Raw genomic sequence first — 7,636 nt, forward strand, 5'->3', positions numbered from 1 at the left:
AGTGGGCGTTCCTAGCGCCCGCACGAATTTATATTTTGAATCATTCATCCCGAGAACTGCAAATGAGTGGAACCACCCTCCCGCCCCTATCGCTGCTATCACTGACCTCACTTTGTTTAAAAACGCCCTCTCTAACCATTTCGCGTAAATTCGCCACTTAAGTCACGCTGTGTTTTCTCTTGTTAGTTTTTTTTGTGTGCGCGTGTCATTCAAAGACGCAGCCATGTTGAACATTGTTGTTACAACAACCCTGCCTCTTCCTCACATCATGCAGTCTTTCTTTTCTTTTATGGTTTTCAGACCGCTATTGTGCGCATATAATTTTGATTTGCTGTTTTTCCTGATTTTCTGTACGATGTATACCCGCTCCTCTCTGTAATGCTTCGGCCTTGAGAGTAAATAAATGAAATGAAATCAAATGAAAAATGAATTCTACTTCAGTCTCAATATTAAATACCAACTCTGTTTTTAAGTGAAAAAATGATTTGATTCTATTTCATTAACAACATAAAGGTATGAACTCTGTCCTTTTAAGGTGGAAGTGACATCAAATATATTAGGTAGCTCTCACCCTGCAAACTTCAAACAGAACTGAAGAGAAAGAACACAACTTTTCAATGAAGCTTCACCTTAAAAGAACCAACTACCTTCATGATAAGTGCACCACTATGGCTGAAATGTTTTTTTCGATTTTCAAACCTTTGACCAGCAGTCTTAAACTGGAGATAACACCAGCCATATAATCTGCAGAGACTTTAATAAACGCCAGTAGTTGGCAGTGTGTTCGCAATATTTTTTCATCCGTGCATCTAAACTTTGCTGCAAATACTCAATGGCAGGTAGCACCGCAATGTCACTTTAATAGCAGGCATTATCACTTTATTACAGCTGTATTAGTTCATGACAAAAACATTCTTTTTCCCCCATTTCAATAGATCCTTTTCTTAATTGTTGTGTTGTTGTCATTTCCAAATCTTTTTACGCGTATAATAAGTTCTTCCATGCATCGGTGTCACCTACCAGTGTTGCATGAGCACACTATTCGAACTGTCAGAAGATAGCTGCATGTGGTTAAATGCACCCTAGTACGGTTTCGATCCCTTGTTTAGTCATGCAGGCTAGTACTAGATAGCAAACTATTAAAGTAAGCACGGACGAAATCGGTATGTTGTCTAAATGTTCCTCATGCCTGTGCAGCATGTACTCACCATGAGGACGCACCGCTTCAAGGTATAAACACGGGCAAGCACAGAGTCCAGCAACCACATAAAAAAGTTTTCATCTCTTAAAATAAAAAGCAATTTGATGACTTTCTCTGACAGTAACCAATGAAGCTTACGACTAAATGTGTTATTCACCATATTTTTTCTTTGGACCACTTCAATGCTAAATTTACACCCAAACATTTGCCAAAACCAATATCCTTGCAACTCATTCACCAGCTATAAAAATTATTTGGAACTGTACACATATCACATTATTTGCGCCCACAGAAAGAAAACTCTAATAATCAGCTAATACGAACTATCATATTTCACTAAATGTTATCTCTCAATGAAAAAAAATCCCCAATATGGACCACATTCTTCATATACTGAAAATCCTACCATTTTTCTACACAGAAAATTGGCTCCTAACCGCATTGAGGATTAACAGATGCTTAAATAAAATTCGCGGGGTTTGACGTCCCAAAACCACGATATCATTATGAAGAACATCGTGGTGGAGGCCTCCGGAAATTTTCACCGTTAGGTCATCTTTATCGTGCACTGACAATGCACAATACACGGGCCTTTCCCGTTTTCCCTCCATCAAAGCGCGACTATATACCACGGCCGGCATCGAACGCGCGATCAGCAGCCGACCACCATAACCACAATACCACCGCGGAGACGAAGCCAACTCTTTTTATTATTTTTTACAACGCGTTTTACGAGTAATGGTTTTTAGATTTCTGTAAGAATTCACACGCCGCTTTACATTTCTTGAGCTAAAGTTCTCTCTGATTGTTCGCCCCTCGGTGGTACCTGCCTTCAGCCACCTTTTCTTAGACAACGCCGAGGAGATGAATTTCGGCCGGCCGGGGAGAACACGCGTGTAGGCTGCAGGGCGCCAAGATTTCACGGTAGATATCGCGTCGTCTTTCGGCGCGCGCCGTAATAGCAGCGTAAACAAAATGCCGCCAGCATAAAGGGAGGCGCACACAATTAGTGGCCCGACTCTGGCATTGACAAGCCCGAACACTGTTGGCATAGATTAATGCAAGTGCTGAGATTAATGCAAGTGCAACTAGTAAGAGCGCAATGAAAATGTCACGCTCAAAATGTGAACAAGACGAACACAGTCAACCGGCGATTTCTGTAAATGCTGTATTTTCTGCCCACAGTACGTACTCCGTCTCAGAAAAAGCATGCATGATACAAGCCGCGCGAAACCGACATCGACAAAGGAGCACTGCGTTTATGACCTCGACTTTACTCGAATCGACCTAATCTGAGATATTGCGTAGGTACTACATGACACAGATCAATAATGGCACGAGCTGCAACCCAAACGGCAAGTAAATGAGAAGTTAGGCACTCTCCTCCAAGATGCAGACCAGATAAAAAAGCAACGCCAGCCGGGTCCCGCACCGTGTGTGCGCCTTGGCCTTTGAGGAGGGCAGTCAGGCTAGTGACTAGAGTAGTGACAGCCGACGGATGAGTGACGATGGCGGTGTACCTGCCGCGGTCGGATGGTTTCTCTTTTGCGATGCCCGCCTAAACCGCCGTTTGGGATAAAATGCAGTTTCGTAGAATAAAAGCAATGCAGAACACGTCGCGGAGATGGATGCAATGATGTTATGCAACGGCTATATTAGTATAAATTTCTGGAGGTCATCCGTATTGCAAGTGATCACTTTCGTCTAATTTTTTGTAGACAAAGGAGACACTTGTTTTTGACACTATTGAGTCAACATTATCGGTAAACAAGTGCTGTATCCAAGATATTTGAGAAGTAGTGAAGTCTGTGATTCTTAAACGTGCGATGTATCCTTGATGTTGGTGAAGGTGGGGGGGTGGGGAAGGGCGGAGTGTGTTTATTTCCTGGACACTATATTCGTTTTTCTGTCCGTAAATACGCGAAATTTTTTGCAGTGTAGGCAATGCTTTAAATGAAGTATTCTCTCGCAGAGCAAGCATTAACATGAAGATGACGATATGTCATGCATGCTTTCCAGATAGCGTGCATAATTAACAACATAAGCATATCATACGCTATGCAAGTGTCACTATAAACAGGTAGAAAACGAATTCCATAAGACGTTAAAGGTAGTTCTTTTTTTAAAGTTCGTTGCAGAATGCTTCAAAGAAAAGTAGCGTGCAAGCAATCCAAAAAAAGGTGATCAATGCTCTCTGGCTTGAGACATAAAAGACAATTACCAGACAATGGAACAAATAAACCATTTTTCTGTGGTGATGGTTTTACAGGAAGCGTGCCGGTGTGTAGTTGAAAAAAAAGTCTTTGCTGATGGTCGTATCCCCATTATTTTATCTCTCTTCAGGACATTTTTCCCAGGACCTTTTCCGTACATCGTACGGTACATCGGCACAGGTGGCATTACATCAGTAAGGTCCTTATATAGATGTATTTTTGTCACCCAACTTAGATACTGTAAAGAAAACCGTACATTTAGTATATTGAAAGGTATAAAATATCGGGAGTTGACCACCACGAACAAACATTTGATAAAACATTCATGGTTATCTACGCGAAGTGGTGTCTACCACTTCGCGTAGATAACCATGAATGCCTATGCGCCCAGTAGAACAGCAAGATAACACGAATTCGGGTACGTGACAGCATAATCTAATTTGAAGCATAGTACGTAAGAAAGGATGCCTCTGATCACGCAAAAAAATAAACCTTGAATGTATTTGCTTGAGAAATAAGTGAGCTTGTCCCAGCCCACCCACCTTCACTGAGCTGAAAAGATTTGTACGGCTCGAGCGTTCCCACTTGGAGGCCCAAACAAAAGTGGCAAAACCTCTGTGTACCTTTTGTATGCTTGAGCGGTTCACGCACAGCACTTGAAGTACATACTAAATTTTGGCCGCTAGAAATATATTGCAGACCGTTGAGCTCGCGAATATCGAGAGGTTTTTCTCTCGCCACTTGTTCACTTTCTCTCTTAAGTTTTCTGTCTCTTCTTTCCAATAGTCAGTGGGATCATTATAACTCTGCAATTGTACACCAAGGTACTTCGTCGGCACGGAGCTCCACTTCACCTTTTCGAAGACGTCTGGCTTTTCGTCCAAGGTTCCATGCCAAAAACCTGCACCCTTATCCCAATATAAAGCACTGCCTGACCATTTGCAGTACTTATCTGCTACGCTAACTGATTCACTAATGCTTTACCCGTCCTTGCAAGAGGCAGCGATATCGCCTGCGTATGAGAATAGTTTGACCTCAGTCGTCATCAACTGAAAGACACGTATTCTGTCATTGCTATCTATGCTCAAACAAAAGGGCTCCAAATACAAGACAAATAACAATAGCGAAATCGGACATTCCTGACGAGCACTCCTAGCAATTGGAAAGTTTTCCGTGACTTCGTTGTAGATAACAAGGCTAGCAAAGCAGTTCCTATACGACATTTTTACGTCATCTAATATAACACTTCCCACATTTACATGTTCAATATTGAAAATAGTTCTGCATGCACAACACGGTCAAAAGCCTTTTCCAGGTCTAGTTGCAACATCGCTACTTCGCTGTCCCATACATCGCAGCACTCGAGAATGCTCCTCGCGGTGTGGATGTTGGTGCTAATTCTTCGACCCTTAATTTCACATCTTTGGTGTGGTCCTACCAATACCTTTATCACTCTTTGTAATCTCTTGGCAAGCATCTTCATTAAAGCCTTATAGTCTGTGTTAGTGAGGCTTATGGAGCGATAAGCCCTCACCGACAAGAGCTTTACCGGGTCATCACTCTTCGGTATAAGTACAATATTTGACCTTCGAAAGGACGGTGGCATTTCCTTTACTTCATAAGCCTCTACAACGAGGCGACAAGGTACCCCCAACAGCTCATCTTTGAATATTTTGTAAACGGCTGCCCCTAGTCCTTCTGGGCCGGGCGTTTTACCTTCAGACAATTCGTCAATGGCCTTTTCTATTTCTCCAACTGAAATTGGCTGCTCCAGGCGTTCAGTAGTCTCCTTATCTTGTGTAGGGACTATTGACTGGAACTCGCCATCCAAGGCTTTTTTCTTTTACCGCTGCTGCCCAGCAATCCTTTGTAATAATCGATAAAGGCTTGTTTTATCAAATGTTTGTTCGTGGTGGTCAACTCCCGATATTTTATACCTCTTATTTTTTAACGGGACGCGTAGCGCTTTTCGTCGCACAGCGAGCGTTTCGTCGCTGTTTCGCCCATCCAGGAGCGCTCTGCTCGTGCGCGTATAACTGCTCCGCTGTATTTTTCTATATCCGCTTTTTCGAGCTGATTTTTTACTTTTCTTATCTGTTTAGCTTAGGTGCCTGGTCATGTGCTCTCAAGTGAGAACAAGAGTTCGAGCTGGCCCTGTAGTTTCTTTTCATTTGTTTTTTCCTTGTAACGCACCATACAGGATCTTTCAATTGCAGCAATTTTAACTTCTTGCTTGAACTATTCCCATGCAGCGACCAATCACCCAATTCAGTCAAGAGTACTTTATGGATAAGCATTTTAACCTTGTACACGAAGACTCCATCGCTAAGTAATGTATTGTTCATTTTCCACAACTTCCACGAAATGATTGGCTTTTTCTTCTTCCCACCTATCGTAAACATTGCGGCGCTATGGTCACTGAAGGCTACCGGTTTGTGCTTATAACTGTTTCATAGCGGCACAAGTGCTTGTGATACGTACGCTCTGTCTAATCGGGCACAGCAGTCGTGCTGGAAATGCGTGGACCTAAGGCCATTTCCATTTAGCAGAACATTGCCTACATATATCTTCCAACCCCCTATCTCTCATCAGCCCTGACACAACAAGGCACTTTGATCACGTGTGGTTAGCCTTTTGCTCCTATCTTTCTTGAAACACACACAGTTGAAATCACCCAGCAGTATCACATTTCTTTCACAAGTTAAATACTCTTCGACACGTGCAAAGAAGGGCAACCGCTCAGTTGCGCTGTTCGGTGCATATATACGAATATACGCCATTTCACACCAAACCCAACAAAATCACATGAGACAAGGCGGCCATCATCGGTAGTATGAACGCATTCTTCAACTAACCCTGAAAAATTGCGCGAGAAAAGGGCGCACCCCCCCCCCCCCCGAGGTGCCAACAGAGTGACAAATACAAACATTAGAGCGGGGCCTAAAAGGTTCGAACATACAGTCCGCTTGTTCTTGGCTTTCGACCTTTGTTTCCTGTATCACTACAATATCGAAGTCGTTATCGAGAAAGAGGCGACTAACCTGACACTGCTTTCGTCTAGACCATAGGCCACGCTCATTTAAGGTAGCAACACGTAACTCTGTTTCATACATGTGTTGAAGGCCGTGTGAACGATAGTCCAGACTTCATGGTTCTTACCCCGCCTCGTGATACAACCCTGGCTTTCGTGGTTGAATTTGTGGGTATACACGAACAAGTCGTGCCCCCTCCACATGCTTTACATAACAATGAAGCCATCTTTGTCACTTTCTTTTTCACCTACTGATGCTGGTCCCTCGTTGAAAGTCTGTCCCCCATGGCTACGAGGGTGGTTTGGGCGGTGGACGAACGCCCGCCGCGACGTTTGGCTTGAACCCGGAGCTGAGTCGCCTGTGACCAGGTGTTTTGGCTGCCGGCTCACTTCCAATCGTTTTCTGTTGTCCTGCGTCTTCTTCAGTGCTCTCCCCGCGTGAACACTTTGCACATGCCCGCCCCCAAGTGGCGTCCATCACTTCAGGCTGTTCGGTCGACGTCGCGGTACTGTCGTCCTTCTCGTCCAGCTTTTTGTCTGACGGTACGATGCTAATGTCCTTCCTCTGTTGACTGATACGTCTGGTTTGCTCCTCATGAGCTGCTTCGCATCCATCGTCCTTGGAGCGCTTAGAGAGGAGCGTGAACACCGCACCCTGAATCTTGCTGCCGGCGGCGTATTCTGTATCAGCATCGTCTATTCGATATTCCGCGACGTGATCACCAGCCACAGGCCAAGCCACGCAGGCGTAGGTCTGGACACATTCGCTGTCTTTGTGCCTGTAGCACTCGCATTGGCCACAGTGAGGTACGTCACAGTCCCGGCGTATATGGCCCATTCGTCGGCGCCATAAGCAAAGTGGCACCCGTCCTGGCACAATCAAAAGCTTCTTTATGCCACCCACTCAGAGCTGGTGTGGCATGTCTTCGATGGTCACGCCATTTTTCAGCTGCAGGTTGACTATCCCGGTCGAGGATCCTTTGTCAGCTATTCCATGGAAGCGCCATCGTTCTTCCGTCACGCCACCAAGCGCTAACATGTTCTTCGAGGCTTGTGCTGTACTGAAAGTCACAGCCCAGACGTGATTCATTTGGAACGTGCCTAAGGCAACTACCTCAGGCAACATACCCAGGTGCACCAAAGCATCGCGCACATCTTCAGCACGACAAGATCTTGCCTTGATATCTCCAT

Source organism: Rhipicephalus microplus, chromosome 5 (assembly GCF_043290135.1).
Source record: "Rhipicephalus microplus isolate Deutch F79 chromosome 5, USDA_Rmic, whole genome shotgun sequence".
NCBI classification, from domain to species: Eukaryota; Metazoa; Arthropoda; class Arachnida; order Ixodida; family Ixodidae; genus Rhipicephalus; species Rhipicephalus microplus.